Source organism: Vigna umbellata, chromosome 4, assembly GCF_029865625.1.
Source record: "Vigna umbellata cultivar VRB3 chromosome 4, Vumbellata_1.0, whole genome shotgun sequence".
Lineage (NCBI taxonomy): Eukaryota > Viridiplantae > Streptophyta > Magnoliopsida > Fabales > Fabaceae > Vigna > Vigna umbellata.
Window position 1 is genome coordinate 11257901 of NC_142168.1, and position 21990 is coordinate 11279890.

At 34.9% G+C, this 21990-nt stretch overlaps 2 pseudogenes across 1 annotated transcript; one reads left to right on the forward strand and one right to left on the reverse strand.

Annotated features, from left to right (window-relative positions):
• Nucleotides 1-669: 669 nt before the first annotated feature.
• Nucleotides 670-5785, reverse strand: LOC124832527 (receptor-like protein kinase FERONIA pseudogene; annotated as a pseudogene). The gene is made up of 2 exons (XR_015786083.1): nt 3063-5785; nt 670-1297 (listed from the first exon to the last, which is right to left on the reverse strand). The product of XR_015786083.1 is annotated as a receptor-like protein kinase FERONIA pseudogene (transcript).
• Nucleotides 5786-16320: 10535 nt separating this feature from the next.
• On the forward strand, nt 16321-19197 carry LOC124832525 (receptor-like protein kinase FERONIA pseudogene; annotated as a pseudogene).
• Nucleotides 19198-21990: the final 2793 nt, after the last annotated feature.

Here is a 21990-nt window from a genome sequence, read left to right on the forward strand (position 1 = left end):
AATATTAAATAGCTATACGCTTCGCTTCCCGTCTAAACCGAGGCATAAATATGGATTTGCACCGGTTCTTACTGAACTGAAACCATAGGTTCTCTACAGATTTCAAAATTCAGAACTTTTAGGCATCGGTTTTGCTATGAACCGAGGTAATATTACTTATATGTTTCAGGTTCCCTTGAACCGAGGCATATAAGTTCACCTAAATTACAAAAATGCCACCGCGTTTTGATAGACTTCGGTTTTTCCTAAACTGATACCTATACCGCGAGTTAGAAAGCAATTTCTTTACTAATAATCTTGTTGTGCTGCCAAATTATATAAAACACACTTTTCCTTTTTTTTCATTTTTTTTATAAATTTAAAAATATTTTAATCTAGCTATAATATTTTCAAATTTAAAATAATATGATTACTTTTTTATTTCAACATATATTTTTCATTAATTTATATATGCATATTTATCGTGTTGCAAAAATAAGAATAAATAAAAATCTTAAGATTCTTGTATCGGAATAATTTTTTAAGTACATTAATTTCTTAATTTGGAAAGGAACAAAAATAATAAAAAGTAACAGTCCATGAAATAAGGCACCACTGTTTACATGAAGTTAGAACTTTCATTATGGTGTCCGAGGAATGAATATGAACTTTCAATTGCTGGTTTACTAATAACATGTAAACAAATCATACTATCGTTCAAGGAATGAAGACAAACTTTCAACATCAGCCGCCGCTATCGTCCGTTATCGTGCAAGACAATATATAACTAGAAACTTCATTAAATGATAGTTGAAATAAGAAAAACAGACATTTGTGACAGTTATTCTTACAGTAATGAAAGTGATACATGCCCAGTAACTCTAGATACATAGAACAACGACGGAAATGGAGGAGGCAGCGAAACACAAGACAGGTTGACATCCCAATCATGGAAGCTATTCAACAATTTCTTTTGTAGGGATCACAACGTTCTTGTTTAGGTATTTTGATCTCATCAGGAAAACAATCTTTATAACGGTTAACGCGGATGTGACAGGAAGATTCACGATTTGTTGTTAGAAAGAGGGTCTTACTGTTGATTTCACCAAGCATTCTGGCGAGGTGAGAGGCGGCGATGGTGGGGAACTCCGAGTCCAAGTGGCGGTGGTTGAGGCACTCCTCTAGGGAGCCATCGCAAACAGAAGTGGTGTCGTTGGTCTTCGCCGGATCTGAAATGCTGAGGCATGCGTTGACAAAAATGATCAGCAACCACATCACACCAGAAATGTGTGCTCTTTTCATTCCGGCTCCTCTGCAACTACAACAAAATATAGAGATATATCTCAACATGAAGCACCACTATATCAATATAAATCCTACCACTGCATCAGCTTCGGTGCTCATTTTTCAAATGCTTAATCATCTTCCTTTTTCACATGTGTAGTTTATGGGGCTACATGTAATTGCAATATAGCTGAGTGATAATGACACGTTCGGTCTAGTTTCCTCCTCCAAGGTCACACTAACCTACTTATAGACCATTTATTTCTACTTTCTTTTATAATAAGTCTTCCTTTAACATAGTGGAATAGATAGTGCTTGTATTGGATGCAGTGGGTAAAAGAAACTCGATCCACAGTCTTTTTCTCTACTATGGCTACATTAATACACTGCCACTAATATATATTCTTTCTAAAACTTCGTATTATACCTCTCTCAAATTCATGTACGATCACTAATCATCGTCCAACTGTTTTCTTACACTTCGTAGCTCTAAAATTGATGTTCGGTGATCTATATAATTATATATATTATTCGACATTTGATAAAGAATTTATTTCTTTGTTATCCTATTCTTACATCTTTATCTATTTTTGTACTTTAAGACATGTTACATTTATTTTACACATATTATAGAAATAAAATAGTTATATAAAATAAGAGAATATTTGTATTTATAAAAAAATATTTAATAATCAATGATAAATAATATCAAATAAATATTCAAAAATTTTAAGCATGAAGATATATGAAAAACATATAAAATATTTCAATGCATTCACGATACCTGACAAAAGATAATTCTAAAAATATATGACAATTAGGCTGTGAGGGGGAGAAAAAGTATCACAATATTTCTCTAATTAAAAAAAATAAAAGTTAAATAAATTGTTGTGGTGTTAATATATCAGTGTCATACTACCTACAAAAAAAAGTTAGAAAGAGATTTTCCTTATCTTCAATACACAAAAGTAATCCTGGTTGACACAGGATGTGAGGGATAGACTATCACTCGTTCCACACAAAAGTTGTCAAAAAAGTTGTCACTGATCAAACAAACAGAAAGAAATGAAGATTTAAAGCTCATATAAAATTAACTTCTTAATACAACACAAACGGCTTCTCTTAAATTCACAATAATTACTACACATCTCTTTCAATAAAAAAACTTGCTTAGACTTGTGTATACACAAAAAAGTTATAAAAAAAATTGTTAAAAAATCATTTTCCCACACAAAAACCACTAAAAACATTTCCACCAAGTTGATCAATGTATACCTAAGACAATGACCAGCTACAACATGTGAGAAAGTATTCATACTTATTTATTTATGTATGTATATATATTGAAGTTCTTACAATAAAGAGATACAAATTGAGTGAGGACCATTGTATCTTCTTTCTGCAACTGTATACATTTTTCTTAAATGAAAGACTTTCAATTCATTTACATAAGTATTTATCACCAAAATGAACCTAACTTTCATAATACTACTGGGTACCAGAACATTAATAACCCACAACAAAAAAAAAAAGGAAAAAGAAAGGAAGAAATTTTGGTTTAATTTCCTAAACAACATTATGCTCTTTTTATAACATTAAGAATAAACAAGAAAGTAAATTCTTCCAATTCCGTTCTTTTAATCCAATCTTCACCAACAATAACCACTTTGCTAGAACTAGTTGTGAACCTTAGGGATGGCTAGTTACACACAGATCAAACTTTAATGCCCTTTGCTATTACAATTGGAACCATTTTTCTTGTCACCAAACTCTACTTTAAATCGATTGAGTACACTAACCTCGATCAGCGTCCCTTTGGATCCTTAAGCTCAGAAAAAACATTATCAGCGATTAACCTATCAGATTCCTTATTACCGTAGCTTGTAGTGTTCAATACACTGCTATTACTATGGGAGCTGCTAAACATGTCCTCGGTTGTACTGCCTTCATAATCCCCACCACTCTCCCACACTACATCACCATGAGCACTGTCCTGAAGCTGAAGCTGCAGAACAAACTCTAACACCCCAACGACGTCGTTCATGGAAGGTCGCTGAGTCCCATCCTCAAGTAAACAGCTCATCGCAACCTCACTAAATTTGCGCAAACAGAGAGGTGCTATCTGACCCTTCAGTGCTGGATCCACAATCTCACTCAGAGATCCCTTCTCATACCGATGCTTCGCCCAATCCACGAGGGACACCTGTTGCTTCTCCACCGTTCGGAGCAAAGGCTGCCTCCCACACAATACCTCTAAGAGCACCACTCCGTACGAGTACACGTCCGACTTCTCCGTCAAACGCTGTCGTTTGTAATACTCCGGATCTAAATACCCAACACTGCCCTTCACCTGAGTGCTCACATGGGTCATTGAAGAACCTATGGGCCCAACTCGAGACAATCCGAAGTCTGAAACTTTCGCCACCCATTTTTCATCCAACAAGATGTTTGTGCTCTTCACGTCACGGTGAATGATCATCTGTTTCGCACCTGTATGCAGATAATGCAGTCCTCGTGCCGCCCCGATGCATATCTGAAGCCTTTGCTTCCATGAAAGCAAAGGGTTATCGGTGTCGTAGAGATGATCACGGAGGGCTCCACGATCCATGAAATCGTAAACGAGGATCATCTCGTTGCTCTCGTAGCAGTAACCGATGAGGGAAACAAGATGGAGATGTCGAAGTTGAGAGAGCATTTCGATCTCGTTCATGAACTCGTTCAGACCTTGCTGAGAACCCGGTTTGAGCCTTTTGATTGCCACAGGTGTTGAATCGTCTATGTAGCCTTTGTACACGTTGCCAAAGCCTCCCACTCCAACGACGAAGAGTTCGTCGAAGTTATTGGTTGCGGCAATGATTTCAGAGATTGAGAAGTGACGACAGAGGTTGGTTGGTAGTGGTGATGACCCATCCCGGCGAGAATTTCCCTCTTTCTTACTTTCAACGGAGATGTTTTTCTTGCGTTTGACGAAGAAGAAAGCGACAATAAAAGAGAGGAAAAGGACACCGAAAACTGTCCCTGTCACGGCGGCTAGGGTTTTCTTGGAGGCTCCGTTTTTATTGTTTGACCCTTGACGGGATACCACTGCGGTTTGTAGAGGAGGGTCCTGATTTGGTCCAGCAAGACTACCTCTATAATTGCTGATTTTGAAGATTTCAATTGCATTTATTTGTGCGTCCTGGATAATGCTTTTAGGGTGAGGATGCATTTTTAGCGAAAGGTTAACTTTTTTCGGATTCTCTGAGATGATAACTACATACTCTTTAACCACGGGCACACCCCACTGTTTCGTCCACATGAAAACGTCTGCCCAATCGGTAGCCAACTGATCATGTATGAAGATGAAGAATCTCAAGAAACCAGCCTCGTGAACTCTCGGGTTAAGCTCACAAAAGTATAACCTTAGCAAGTAGGTGAAGCCGGAATCAACGGTAAGTTGCCAAGTGATGTTGTTCCTCATGTTGAAAGATGCATCCCTTCCCATATTCCTTACAGATCGGAATACTTGGTCTGGTGCCGTGTAGTTAGGAATCTTCTTAGTGAAGCTCAGCTTAGTTGTACTCTTAAACTCAATAGATTCTTCACTTTGAGTATCTAGGTACTTGCTATCGGCATCCCAAGTCCTGAGCATACCCGTGTCCTCAGAGGAGGAGATTGTATGTTCACCAGCTTTTAACCTGTACATGGTCTCGAGAGCAAACTTGTTCTCAACGAAATAGAAATCCGGGGTCATGGTGCCAACAAATTGCGGCTGCTCTGTGGAGTCGTCAGGATCGGTGTAGTAGAGATAAGGGGGCATCGAAACAATCTCGATCCCGTTGATGAAAGCGTAGGAATCTGTGGTGCTAGGAAGGAAGGTTATGTTGAGCTGGTCACCATCTTGGAGGTTGATGCAATACTCTTTGAACAAGATGTCAGGGTGGCTAGGATCATCATCAACATCGGCGTTGAGTGAAGCATTGAAATGTTGAAGGAGGGTGTAGGGGCCTGCTTGGACTGAGAAAGAGGCTAGGGAGCGAGGGAAGTTTTGGTATGAAGTAGAGTAGAAGAAGAGACGAATGAACTTGGGGCCTGGTGTGAGAGGGAATGAGTAAGTGAATGGAGAGTGAGAGAGACGAGCATGGGTGTAGGGACCCTGTATGGTAGATGGTGTGAGTGAAGGAGCAGCGACTGAGAGGTTGGTTGGAGAGAGAAAGTGATTGTCTGAAGTCCAATTCCGAGTGTCGGGAGTGGAGAAGTTGGTGGATGAGCCACAGCTGATGCTAAAGAGGTCAGTGGGACGATAAATAACGTCTGCCATGGAAATGAAAGAGAGGCAGCACCACAGGAGGAGGAAGAAGATGGTTCTTAAAGCTGTTCTTGTGCAACTTGTGTCCATCGATAATCTGTAATCAAAGTAACAAAGGGATCGAACACCATAAATCTACCAATGAATATATAAGGATTTCTGAGAAATTTTCTCAAAGCTCTGTAGTCTTTCTAAGAAAGTGGGACATTTCAAGTCTAAGCATATGTTCCCTCTGTCAAATCTAAAATCCTATGCATGGTTGGTTTGCTAGAAAGGATTGATTAGAAAAAAATATATAATTTTATTTATTGACATTTAATAACATTAAATTATTTTTAATAACTTATTGTTGTAACTAAAAGAGAATAAAATAAAAAACAAAAAGCATGCTTATAATCAGTTGTGTCTATATTATAATAAGTTATGTTTAATTAAATGAATAAAAATACTTATTTTTTAGTAACATAGTCAATTATTATATTTATAAGATTTTTTATTTTGTTTGTCATTCTCAAAAGATTTTCTTCTCTTTTATTCTTTTTTTTTCTTTCGTTTCTTCTTACACAGACGACTTGTCAAAATCACCTCTCTCGTCCCTTTTCCTAAAGCAAATGTGTTCCCTTCCCTTACCTAGGTATATAGCTATGCTTTTATTTAACAAGCTTTGCAAGTTTAAATATTAATGATGTTTCTATGTAGTATTTTATTTAAAAATCTGAAATACTTATTTGTCTTGGTTTATTTAAATGTTAAATATTTATTATTTTTAAATACTTTTTAATTCAGATTATAAATTTATGATCCTTTCCATTTGCCTTTTTTTTTCATTAAAAAACAAGTTTAGCTGAGTTAAAATTTAAAATTAAGGTAGACTTCTTAGTTCAAAGAGTATTTACAAAACTATTTATATTTTATCCTCTAAAAATATTAAAGTGTTGAAGTACTTTATTTGAAAATATGAACATAGTACTTAGTTTTTCACATTTTGTACATTTAAGTAGTTATATGTTGACATTTTTAATTAATGGTTTAAATTTGCCTAAATTAAAAAAATGTACAATGTCTAAATTAAAAGATAACAGTAAACAATAGATAAAATAATTGTCTTTTTATAGGCCTTTGGTCAATGAACAAGCCAATAAGCAAGTCATATTATTAACTATTAGTTTTTGGGTAGAAAGTAAACAAAAGACATTCCAATATTTCCACAGCCAGCCACACTTGATTGGTTAGATAGACTATAAATACATTATGGTGCGTTGTTTACGGGCACAAAGAGGAAGATTGGATCGCACTAATAAGCAATAGATATTTCCCACTCATGACTTACTTTTGGCTTCCATTATCTTTCATTCCCACTTTAAGTCTCCTCCAGTACAAGGATAATTCCAAAAATAAATTTGATTTAACTAAACTTGGATTCAGTTTTGATTTACCTAGTAACAAATACAAATTTTAGATTTTATTTTATTTATTTAGACAAACTATCACTACTAGAAATTCATTTACTTAATCATTTATTTTAGCGACCGAAATATGGTTGATAATAAATAGTGACAGCATTAGTCACCGATTTTTGTAAGTGGCAAATTATAAATAGTGACAAAATGAAAAGTTAGTCATTTAAGAATATTTACCAATTGAATTAGTGATTGACATTATGTATTGCAACACTTCGATCGCTAGATCAATAACTGTTTAAAAGTAAAATAAAGGAAGATCGTTAGTAACTGAATTTGAAACTGAAAAATCCATCTACAACGCATTTGGTTTTGGTTACAAAAATAAAACCAATTGGTAGTGATTAATTCTTTTTTGGTGACTAAATTAAATTCTCCTTTTGAAACATTTCAGCTTGCCTCCATCTTACTAAAACTATGTAACCTCCACAATCACGCATTTGTGTTTCGGTCACAAAAATAAAATCAACTGATGAATTCGTGACTCATTCTTTTTCCGTGACTAAAGTAAATTTTCTCTCTAAAACATTTCAATTTACATCCATCTTATTAAATGTCATTAGCATTGCATTTTCTGAATGTTATCATCTCTTATGTTTATACTACATTCAAAAAAATATGCAAAAAAATATGTAAGCCAAATACAAAATGTTATTCAATTTTATTTAGGTATGGGATGTCGTCACAGGAGTATGGAAAAATATCATGAATTGTGAACATGAATCAATTTTTGTTGTTTTATTGCTTACATCATAATTGTATTTCATGACCTTTATTCTTTGAATATATCAATAACTCTTGGATCATTCATACAATAAATACTTTGTAAAGGCATGGAAAAAATCGAGTATGTATTTAGAAAAAACAACATCAAACACGTATGTTTTAATCTTATTTTATTTAGTTGTTTTTGTTAGATGTTTAATGATGATGTTCATATCATTTGTATTAGGGTTGAGTCTGCTCACTAGAGTCTAAAGAAAGTATTGGATAGCAATATTGGGTAACAAAATTCGAAAATAATTCGACTACTTTACTAACTAGTCTCTGTCACATCACGAATGCAATATAATTGACATAACTCGTCAACAGCGTTGTATTATGTGGACCTTCAAGAAATTCACCTACTTCATGTTCTTCTTGAACAACACCCTCTTGCTTATGAAGATCAATATGAACGTTCGTCCTGGAGGGGGTCGGACGTCTATAATATAGTAGACGTCCGGCCCCTCTAACGGACGTTCAAAAGGCTGACGGGAGAGTTGAAGATTCAGCCTTTTGAACGTCCGCCCTAGAGGGGGTCGGACGTCTACTATATATAGACGTTCGGCCCCCTCCAGGACAGACGTTCAGAAGACTGACGGGTGGTGTTGAAGAGTTGATTGCTTCAGCCTTTTGAACGTCCGTTCTGGAGGGGCCGGACGTCTATAATATTGTAGACGTCCGGCCCCCTCTAGGACGGACGTTCAAAAGGCAGACGGGTTCAACTACCCTGTCAGCCTCTTGAACGTCCGGCCCCCTCCAGGACGGACGTTCAAAAGGCTGACGTGTTCAACTACCCTGTCAGCCTCTTGAACGTCCGGCCCCCGGACGTTCAAAAGGCTGAAGCAATAAACTCTTCAACTCCACCCTGTCAGCTTTTTGAACGTCCGTGCTGGAGGGGGCCGGGCGTTCAAAAGGCTGACAGGAGAGTTGAAGAGTTGATTGCTTCAACCTTTTGAACGTCCGTCCTGGAGGGGGCCGGACGTTCAAAAGCTCACGGGAGAGTTGAAGAGTTGATTGCTTCAACCTTTAGAACGTCCGTCTTGGAGGGGACCGGACTTCTACTATATATAGACGTCCGGCCTTCTACTATATATAGACGTCCGGCCTTCTACTATATATAGACGTCCGGCCCCCTCCAGGACGGACGTTCAAAAGGCTGAAGCAATCAACTCTTCAACACCACCCGTCAGTCTTCTGAACGTCCGTCCTGGAGGGGGCCGGACGTCTATATATAATAGACGTCCGACCCCCTCCAGGACGGACGTTCAAAAGGCTGAATCTTCAACTCTCCTGTCAGCCTTTTGAACGTCCGTTAGAGGGGCCGGACGTCTACTATATTATAGACGTCCAACCCCCTCCAGGACGGACGTCTCCACACTCAATTATTTACATTTATGCCATCGGTCAATTATTTACGTTGAGATTTTTGTGGACGGACGTCTATGGGGTGACGTTAAAGGTCAATTCTACACTAGTGTATAAAGATAAAATTAGGAATAAGATTTGTTAAATTAATTATATCACTTTCTGTATGAGATTATTATAAATACTAAAATGAAACTCCAAATTCTAAATATTTATATTTATATGTGTTCAAATTGCCATTCCAAGGATTTTATAATTATTTATACCTGTACACAGATTAACTAGTATACATTATAATGTTGTCAATGGTCTTGTTACTTTTTTTAAGGATACAGGTTTAATAATAGTTTTATCGAAATTATATATGAGAATACATTTACTATTCAAGTATTTGAATAAATACCAATAACATTTATTTAAAAAAATACAATTATTAAAAACATAAAGCTGGTAGTTTTAAAATGTATTTAAAACTGGAAATAGTTTAAGTGTAATGAAATAGAAATTTCTGGAAAAAAAATTGTAGACTTACATATAAATATATATATATATATATATATATATATATATATATATATATATATATATATATATATATATATATACACTAAATCTCTTATATAATTATTTATATACAGTATACATAGCAGCTCATTTTTTTTTTCTTAAAACGAGTTACTTCAATTCATATATGTTTTAGTAGATATTTTTGGGACCGAGAGACTAACCTGCTAACGTGTCTGGGCTGCTTGCTCGTCTCTAAACTCCTACTGTTGGCCGATCGGTGTTAGGCGTGTGATTTGAAGAACCTCGGCTCTTGGTTGAATATTTAGTGAATGATTATCACTATTGAGTGTAACATCCCAAAAATTCACCTAAAAAAATAATTTTCAAAACTTTAATGGTGTAAAAAATACATAACATCCCGAACATAAACTAAAATCTATACATCAGTTTTAAGCTCAGACGCAACTACAAAGATAACCTTGAATCCTTCTAATTCGATCTTCCATCTCTTCCTCCACTTGCACAGGATCACGTGACAGACCTTCAACTGCTCCCGTATAACATCACACATTATACGATCATCGCATTCACATGCACAAACAAGCAAAGTAAGGGTGAGCTAACCTGAAACACTTCACTTATAAAACGTGCATAGTTATTTCAATACAAATATCATATAATAATTAAGTCAGACATCCTCAAACCAACGTACCACAATTCCTGTTGGACACTCATTCCATAGTACCTAATAATCAACCCAATACACAATAAACTCTCATCCGGATGATACGTTGATGAGCAAATCAACGGAAGGTGTCCCACTTGCAATTTCATTCTTAGTCCCCTCAATATGTCCACAATCAACCACAGATCAAGACATCCTATTACAGTACCCTCAACCTCAATACATACCCAGATATCGTATCATTACTGAATCAAGCGATAAAACCACGAACTTATATTACATCGGATACTGTTTACACAAACAATAAGATTGATCACTTAAGCTCGAAACTGAACATCAAATGCTATTATACCGAATACCATTAGGTCGAATACCAAAAGATCAAACGCTAATTAAGATCAAGTACTTAAACTTCGCGTTAAGACAGTGTACTCTACTAGAACAATTACTATTATTTCGAACACTATTCGAACGATTGCTTAAAGATCAAATCTCGCACACCATAGATTAAGTACCATTCGGACGGACACTTAATTGATCACTTCCTGAATCATGCATCATCACGACTAATCACTATTTATTAATCGATCGTTACCTCAACGACTATCAAGGTCGGTCACTCCCTATAAATGATTACAACCTCAGAGCAACATCACCAATAAAGATCATTCCCTAAGAACCATCACTACGAGACAGGACACTATAATAAAGAACACTTGAGTCTGGTTTAAACGCCTAAAGTACTCTGCTGAACACCTCAGTACTGACCGAACGTAATCAAACTAAACCTCAGGTTACCAAATTAAGATCGGACGCTAGCTACCTCAGATCTACTAACATCAAGATCAACTTTTACCTAATAACGCTCGCTACCTGAAAATAAATAACACCAAGATCGAACTTCACTAGTAAGAATGCTCGTTACTACCTATAGACCCAACAAGTTTTACTTCCCGTCTCTCTCTCGAAGTATTCCAAATCCAACTTTATCTGCACTACCATCTCTCCCGTATCCGTACGACCATCACGGTTAGAAACCACAGCCACAACATGCAAGATGAATAACCAGAATTATCACATTATAAACCCACTACATATACTATAACAATTCCCATGATAAATCGACTCACATGACATTGCAGACTAGTCTTTCATAAACTGATGTCGTTTACTTGTAATTCGTCGTCATAACCTGCTCTCAATAACAGGCGACCCGAGCCGTCATCCATCGCGACTTCAGACCTATCTCCCCGACTCCTCAAGGACTAACGAGTAAAAACATCGATACTACGCGTAACGATGCACTATACTCAACACGAGCCGAAGTCAGTGGGCGAGACATTCACCTCCTCGCGCAGAAGAAAGTGACACTCGAATCTCCGTCTCACGCGTGAGACTAGCAAAAATGCTAAAAAGACCGACGAAGTTACAAGTAAATAACATAGTGTATGTACCACCTCCAACAGAATAAACGTGCTCAATCACGAAGTCATACATATTCTCAATAATATGTATAACTAGAATAAACGTGCTCAATCACGAAGTCATACATATTCTCAATAATATGTATAACTAGAAATAACGTGCTCAATCACGAAGTCATACATATTCTCAATAATATGTATAACTAGAAATAACGTGCTCAATCACGAAGTCATACATATTCTCAATAATATGTATAACTAAACCAATATTGGATCAAGGAAAATAACTAACAATTCTCAATAATTGCTTCAAAATACTTCCACGGATTCATGCATTATTACCGAATGCTATTTCCAACTCTGATGCTGTCTGAACGAACGTTCTAAAATCAATCCTCATAAAAGGGAACGCTGCCGATGAACACCAAACCTAACCGAGCTCTAAGGACGAACGCTCACAGACCAAGGACGAACGTTCACAAATTCAAGGACGAACGTTCACCAATTAAAGAACGAACGTTCACAAATTAAAGGACCAACGTTCACGAAATACGGACGAGCGCTCCCAAAACCAAGGACGAACGCTCACCAAAACCAAGGACGAACGTCCAAGATCCACATCGAACACTTATAACCGAACGCTCTCTGATATCCAAAAACCGAACGCTGACTTACACTCCAAAACCGAACGCTCACTTATACTCCAAAACCGAACGCTCACTTATACTCCAAAACCGGACGCTAATAATTACCACAATACCAAGGCCGAACGCTCAACTACCGAGCCGAACGCAAAGTCAATCACTTAGGCCGAACGCTAAACCCTTGGACGCTATCCTGAATTCATCACTGCTTGGACGAGCGCTTAAAGATCGAAATCCTTAAAGAACGGACGTTCGTTAACCCATAGAATGACCGAACGCTCATTACAACCTATGGACGTACGTCTTGAGACCAAAGCCGAACGTTCCAGAACGTCCCACGAAAATACTAAGTCACGGATGAACGCTCATTAACGCACTGCTTACATACGACTTGGACGAGCGTCCCATATATACAACGAACGAACGCGGACGTTCGTTCAGAACCGAACGCTCACCACTGAGCAATTTGGACGAACGTCCAATTCCACCAGAATTTTACGAACGTTCGGAAGTTGGCCGACCACTAATTGGTCGAGCACTGTTGGGACGAACGTCCAATTTTGACTCCCCAAAATTGGACGTACGCTCATTCTGCAGAATTCTGCAGAATTACGCAGGTTCCAGAGAAAACCCAGAAACCCCTTTCTTCATCCCCTTCTTCCCAAATCCTACCCAGATTGCAGCAAATACAAAATATCTTAAAAATCAAGGAAATAAATCAACTCCCCTTACCTCTTGAAGACTTCCTTGCAAATTTTGAGATCTATCTCCTCCCAAACGTGCAGCTCAAGATCTTCCAGGAACTTCAGCAGCTCTTCACTTCCTCTTCCAGCTCTTGGTGCAAGAACTTCATCCTCACCAGGTGCCCAACTCAGATCCTCCTCTAAGCCCCTTCTAAGGTTGGAACAGCTTCCCATGGGTGCTCCTTGGATGGCTGAAAACGGGAGAAGGGTTCCCCTCCCTCTGGCTGCTCACACTCTCTCTCCCTCTCCTGCCAAAAATGCCTCCCCCACTTTGTGCAAAGCTTCCCGTAATAATGCACCAACAATAATTGCCTTATGATAGTCAAAGGTGGGTGACCACCATGCCCCACTATGTCCCCCACCATAAAAGTTACGGGTCTTACATTGAGTATTTGAGAGTAGCTTAGAGTGAATAATGCGTAAGTGGAACATACATGCCTTTCGGCCCTGATTTTATATTTATAATTTACGTCATGGATCCTAAGCTGATATAAGCCCAATAAAATATAAACAGAATAAGATATAAACAGATTATCTGAAAATCCGGTTGGTTGTTTGTAACCAGTCGGTCAATATTTCATAAGATACATCAATATAAGTTTAGCTTTTTCACATATATTTTACATAATTATGTGGCTCTGATCATATAATTGAACATGTTACAAAAGGAAATGGTACGATAGAGAAAGAGAAGAAACGTTACTCTCTTTTTTCAATCTCCAAATATTTATTTTATAATTATAATTTTTTCAATAAATTTAATTTTTTATTTGAGAGCATATATAATCTATTTTCATTTTAAAGATGAATTTCATTTGAAAGTTTTATATTTTAAATAGTATGTTTTGGTTGGATTCTTATATCTGGTTTTAGAAAAAAAATACTGAAATTATGTTCGATATTTAATGATTTTAAATAAAAATTCCGTAGCAATATTAATAAAAATTTCAAATAAACTTTTGAATAACAAATTTTCTTTTCTCCACAAATAAGATGTGGACAGTGTCTGGTTTAGCTTCCCATCTTTTATTATTATTATTATTATTATTATTATTATTATTATTATTATTATTATAATTATTATTATTATTATTGTTGTTGTTATTATTATTATTATTTTCTTTATATTTTAAACTCATTTATGTCTGCAGATTGATTGTGAAAAATTAGAGTGTGATTCTAGATAATTTGTGTGATAAACATTTCTTCTTTTTTTGCATTTGTCAAATTATAAATGCATATAAATTGCTATGATTTTTAAAATCCAGAACAATTCACACGTACACAGAAAAAAAAAATAAGTAAAATTTTTGAAAGTTAAATTATATATATAAATTTAATATTGACACATAAACAACTTCAGAAAACACAAACAAGGAGTTCAAGAAATTGATTTCAGAAAAAGCTCATAGATATGTTCACAATCTATCTTTCCTGATATTTGTCCCATGGACTTATTCTTGCAATAAAAAGAAACATGGGAAACTGATCAGACATTTTTATAACAGTGGGATGAAGAAACCAAAGCATCAAGAGTACATAAATAGCATGACCAACAAAATCATAATCGTACATATTCATCATGAAGGAGGGCAATCCCTTTGTTGGTACGAACGACAATAAGGACCCTTACCCTGCTTTGGTAGTCTTAATTGCGTACAGTAACGATAACCATCCTTCTGTGTACAACGGATGACTGGCTTACTTTCCTCCAAAGCATTGGGAACGGTATTAACACTGTCCCCAGCAAGCATTCTGGCGGTGACGGTGGGAAATTGTGAGTCCAATTGATGGAGAATGGGGCAGTCTTGTAGGGAGCCATCACACAGAGACATGGTCTCATTGGAGTTGGACAGAGCTGCAATGTTAAGATGTGCATGCAGCGTAATCACCACAACCCATATCAAGAAACGGGTTGCTGATCGCTTCTTCATGCTTCTCCTCACTTCTACACTGTAATGGACATCCAATATCTACCCCTTAATATATATACACATGGTAGTCCCACTATTACAGCTGCACTTCATTATGGTGGCTGTTGCAAATATAAACCTAACTTTCTCCCTCGTTAATTCTTCTTTCCCATGTGCAGTGGGGCATAAGAACATTCTTAGGACAGTCTTTTTGGAATCAGGATCAGCTGTTCAGTTCAGTTTTCAATAGCGCGAATCTTAATTCACAAATCAGGCTATTCATCCATCTTTTCTTAATACCCTCCACCATGATTCCTAATTCAATTCCACTCATAACACACAAAAACATTCTTAATTTGTTAACAAGTTATCTTAGAAATACATTTTTATATTTATTTGATATAAAGATAAAATAGTTATAAAAGAATAAATTTTTATAATTTTTTAATAAAAAAGATAAAAAAATTTGTTAAATAAATATAAAAAATTGTGTGTATCAAAATATCATTTTATTTCGTTTAAATCATTATCGATTGAAAAAATTAACAACAGAGATGTTCTATAAATTATCATGGGATACTTTGTTCTCTTAATCACAATTGAAATTATTCATAATTTTATACATTAAAGATATTTACTTATTATAAATTCAATTAGAGCATAATTCTCTTTATATATAAAAGAGTAACATCTTATTACATTCGATCTATTTAATAAATTTATAAAAAAATATTTTAAAAAAAATTTGTATATATTCATTATACATATATACTTATCGATTCTTTTTAAGTAATACGAAATAATTTCTTATAAAGTGAAACTATAAAAGTAGTTACAGAACAATATGTTTTAAAACTCATAAGATAATTCAAAATATTTTTGAATGTTAATACAAAAATAAAAATAATTAAAATGACTAGTGATGTTAATTTTTTAAAACAGAAAGTGTTACATGTTTCCTGTTTCAATTTTTAAAACAAAAAATTGTTAATACACCTATATATATATATATATATATATATATATATATATATATATATATATATATATTATTTTATCTTATCGTACGATTTAATAAATTTATTGTTTTTATTCTGTCTATATCAACATTAAATACTGGTAAACTTTTTTCTACGTACATAAATATGTTTCTTTTAAGATATTGGATGTTAAACAAAAAATCACTCAGATATTTTTGGCGAAGCTGAAATTTCCACCAATGATAATAATAAATACAGCGAGCGGTGGCACCCCGTGCATTTATGCCTCACATGTTTTCGTGAAACAAATACAGAAATCTGATTAATAAAAGTTTATCAATGGTCTGTGTATAACTAGTGTGTCCAGCTTTGCTTACAGTTTATCAATGGGCACAACTTACACACCAATTGCTTTGGGCACGATCCTATTCTTCCTCCTCTGGTTGTGCCACCCTTATTTTTCCATAGCAGACGTTATCTACCGTCCGGTTGACCATTTCACCGTAAACTGTGGCTCCACTATAAACTTCACTCTCGATGGTCGGAACTGGACTGGAGATAGCAATACGAAATTCCTCTCCGAAAGTAAGGACTCAGTTGCTGTTCCAGCAGACACACAATCAACAATACAGGGCCCTTACACTTATGCTCGTCTCTCTCACTCCCAATTCACCTACTCCTTCCCTGTCACCACACAAGGCCCCTTCTTTCTTCGTCTCTTCTTCTACTCAACTTCATACCAAATGTTTGACCGCCCCAAAGCCAATTTCTCAGTCCAAGCAAGCTCATACACGCTCCTTCAACATTTCAATCCTTCCCTATTTGCTGAAGCTGATGACGACCCAACCCACTCTGACATCTTGTTCAGAGAGTACTGCATCTACCTCCAACATGGTCAGAGGCTCAACATAACCTTCACTCCAAGTACCACAGAGTCGTACGCTTTCATAAATGGAGTCGAGATTGTTTCGATGCCCTCTTATTTATACTACTCCAACCCTAATTACACTGTTTCTGACGACTTCACTGGATTGCCACAACTTGTTGGTCACATGACTAAAGAATATTTCATTACAAATAAGTCTGCTCTAGAGACAAAGTACCGGTTGAACGTTGGAGGACCACAAATCTCACCGTCAGAAGACACTGGCATGTTCAGGATCTGGGATTCGGATGAGAAATACATATCTACTGATAGTGGACAATCAGTTGATTTTAAGCAAAAAGCTAATCTCAGCTTCAATAAGACTCCTAACTACACGGCACCGGACCAAGTATATCGCACCGTAAGGAATATTGGATCGAATCCATTTAAGAACCTCACATGGCACCTTCCTGTTTATTCTGGCTTCTTCTACTTGCTAAGGTTACACTTTTGTCAGCTTAACCCGTATTTTAAAGAGCGCGGTGATCAAATATTCTACATCTTCATTCAGGATCAGTTGTCTGAAACAGGGGCAGACATTCTCAAGTGGAGCGACAAGATGGGTGTACCAGTGGTTAAAGACTACGCAGTTTACATTCCGGGAAATAAGGAAAAGGCATATCTTTCACTGGAAATGCATCCAAATAACATATCCGTATATCAGGATGCACAACTGAATGCAATTGAAGTCTTCAAAATCAACGACACAACAGGTAGTCTCGCTGAATCGAACCCAGACCCTCTTCCACAAACCCCCAATAAGAAAATCTCAAAGAAGAAAAATAGCGGCACCAGAAGACCCCTAATTGCCGCGGTCGCAGGTGCAGTTTCCGGTGTCGTTTTACTCTCCATTATAGTGGCTTTCTTCATCAACAAACGCAAGCAGAACGTTTCCGTTTACAAATACCAGAAAGATGGAACTTCTCGCGGGGGTGGTTCATCATCGCTACCAACCAACCTCTGCCGTCACTTCTCAATCGCAGAAATCAGGACCGCCACAAACAACTTCGATAAACTCTTTGTCGTTGGAGTGGGAGGCTTTGGCGACGTGTACAAAGGCTATATCGATGACGGCCAAACACCTGTCGCTATCAAAAGGCTCAAACCGGGTTCTGAGCAAGGTCTGAACGAGTTCATGAATGAGATCCAAATGCTCTCTCAACTTCGTCATCTCCATCTTGTTTCCCTCATCGGTTACTGTTACGAGAGCAACGAGATGATCCTCGTTTACGATTTCATGGATCGTGGAACCCTCCGTGATCATCTCTACGGATCCGATAAGCCTCCGCTTTCATGGAATCAAAGGCTTCGGATATGCATAGGGGCCGCGCGAGGACTGCATTATCTGCATACAGGTGCAAAACAGATGATCATTCACCGTGACGTGAAGAGCACAAACATCTTGTTGGATGAAAAATGGGTGGCGAAGGTTTCAGACTTCGGGTTATCTCGAATTGGGCCCACGGGTTCTTCAATGACCCATGTGAGCACAAAGGTGAAAGGCAGTGTTGGGTATTTGGACCCGGAGTATTACAAACGACAGCGTTTGACGGAGAAGTCGGACGTGTACTCGTATGGGGTGGTGCTCTTGGAGGTATTGTGCGGGAGGCAGCCTTTGCTCCGAACGGCGGAGAAGCAACAGGTGTCACTTGTGGATTGGGCGAAGCATCGGTATGAGAAGGGGTTTCTGAGTGAGATTGTGGATCCAGCACTGAAGGGCCAGATAGCACCTCACTGTTTGCGCAAATTTGGTGAGGTTGCGTTGAGCTGTTTGCTTGAGGATGGGAATCAGCGACCTTCCATGAACGTCGTGGTTGGAGTGTTGGAGTTTGTTATGCAACTTCAGCTTCAGGACGGTGCGAATGTCAATGTCGTGTTGGAAAGTGGTGGGGATTATGAAGACAGTACTACTGAGGACATGTTTAGCGGTAGCCATAGTAGTATGCATGTTTCGAACTTCAGTAATAGCAGTGGATTGAACTCTACAAGCTACGCGAGTCAGGAATCTGACAGGTTGATCTCAGAGCTTGTTTTCTCTGAGATTAATGATCCAAAGGGACGCTAATTAATCCACTTCAATATGCTGTTACTAGTATTTAATGAAGATTATTACTTTTTTATTCAAAATATTTAGTGGTATTAACTCTTTATATGCATAATTGTCGTAGCACTATTTTATACTTGTAATTTTACACTCTTAATATGGATAATTGTCATAGCACTGTTATATAGTTATTTTTAGACTCTTTTAATGTGTAATTTTCATAGCGCTATATGTAGTTATTTTTAGTCTATATTCAAATTCTCTTTCTTCTAAATTTTATTTTGTAAAATGTTACACCTTGGAATATCACCAATAAAGTGTAAATAGATTCTTCCAAAATCATACTGCTGAGGAAAAGACCTAGATGATAATGTTACTTAAAGTAATCACATTTAAGTTCAGATAAACTAAACAATCTTAGAGTAGGTCCAAGCAAGGAAACAATAGGTCTTATATGAATATCTCATCCTTTTGTAAGAAGACATGCTACCCTTCCAACAGCTTTTAGATTCTTGTAACAAAAAGAATCACAAATACTTCAACATCCATTATAGCACAATTTATAACATGTTTTTATTTGAAGGAGAAAATTATAATTTTTATGGTTATCAACTTATTTTACATTTTTGGATGCATAAGAATTTATACAAGTAGAGTACACTAATCAAGTCACTACTTACTACATTTGCACAACATGCAACGTTGAAAGAAAAGAAAATCAAATGTTGAAATTCTCGGAATGATTTAAAGAAAGTTTCACTAGTTATATATCTAAGGATCATGAGAGCAAAAACAACTAAGCATGTGATACTCTTCAACAAGAGTTTAAATTCAAATGTGACTACGGTCAAACTTCAATATCTCAAGAGAGAGTTTGAGAATAAAAAAAATGAAAGAAAGAGAAAGTTTGAATTAATACTTCAATTTTTTATTGTTTGAATCGGTGACTCAAAATGAATCGGATGGATGGGGCTGGGCATAATTAATTTAAATACCCTAAACTTTAGTTTATCTCATATATGATATGGAGATACAACTGATTATTGAAGAATTGTGGATAAAATTCCCATTAATTTATCCTATGGTGGTTTTAGAAATTAAGGACTTGTTCATCATAATCTCAATTAAGATAGACTCATATGACTTTAAATATTAAGATAATCAATTTAAGTAAAATATTTGTCACTGACTGTTTCACATAATGCATCATTTTAGTAGAATCCATATAAACATTAAGTTTGTTTGTATTAAGTACAAAAAATCATTTATATATATATATATATATATATATATATATATATATATATATATATATATATATATATATATAAATTGAATAACTTTGTACTTCACTTGAATATTTCTATGTTATCAAAATACTAATTACTTTTATCTTATAATTTTTCTCTCAATATTAATCAATTTTATATAAAATTTAAGTCTCACATCGACCAATTTTTAATTTATAAATAGGTGTAAATCTCTTCTATTAGTTGATTTTCTAGAATTGAGTTAGGTTTAAAATCTATATATAGAGTTAATCTGAATATCTATGAATAGTTAATTTATAATAAATTATAATTTATTTTTGTGAATTCATATATTATCACATTATTTTTAAGACTTTCTTAAAATTTTATTTTAATGTAGAAATTTGATAAGATTCAAGGTTTATTAATTTTTTTATATTTATAAATAAGATAAACACACACGTTATATATATATTACTCTTTTTTATGAATATGTTATTATTTAATAAAATAAGAAAAAAAGTTTTCTCTTACTGATAATTTAAATATAGTCCGTTAAGAAAATTAATTTAAAAATTCAATTTCAAAAAAATGATCCATCTTTATTAACAGTTTAAAAGAATCACTTTCAACCAGAAACTTTTACTTTTACATAATTATATATTATTAATATATTCTACTTATACTTTTACATAAATTCCGTCTATTGATAATTTTATTTCAAAATAGGTACATGCTTTTCATTATTTTTAAATGTAATAGTCTTTTATATTTTAAATAGTTGTAATTCAGATTATAAGTTCACGTAAATCACATAAATATTACTACAAAATAAATTTAGTTTTTAAATATCAATGTCCATCAAATTACAATACTATTGGATAATTAAACTGACATAAATATGAGGAATTTTTTAAATTAAAAAATGTACAATTATTTTTTAAGTATTTTTAATAAATAAATATTTATGCTAGTAAACATATTAGTGTTTGCTCAGCTAACTCTAATTTAATTTTTTAAAATAAAAAAGACAAAAAAAATTAATATTACTATTTAATTTTTTATTAAATAAATATTTGTTTGTGTCAGTTTAATAACATTAACTAAAAACTAATACTACAAATAAATAAAGTTAATGTTCACTTAATACACAAACCTTATTTAGGTTTATCATCTTTATTTAAATTATAGTCACTTAAGGCCAAATGTTAATAAAATTATTAAAAATAAATAATTTATCAGTAGATCATAATTAAAATAAATAGTTAAAATAAATAAAATCGATATATTTTAAAGTGATGCTAATCTTAAATTTTTAATATTTATATTTTAGGTAAGTAAATGTTAGTTTAATGATTCTAAGTTATATATTTTAAGTTTTATATTTTGAATTTCCATGCATTATTGAAATGAATATAAATTATAAATTATTTTTAATTTAAAGATTTAAACTCAAAATTGATAAATTCCTTTATTCATAATTTTATGTTTCACTTTCTTTATAATTTTAGTAACATTTATTTTCTTGATTCACGTTCATAAATCACCTCGAATTTAACTTTTTACTCGTATCATACTCATGTTTTATATCAATATTCATCTTTTTTATCTACATTTTTTTTTCTGATCTCCTTCATCCACATTTATTTTCTTCATATACATTTTTATTTTTTATCTACACTCATCTCCTTCATCTATTATAATTTTTTATTCTAATTTTTTTCATTTATATAA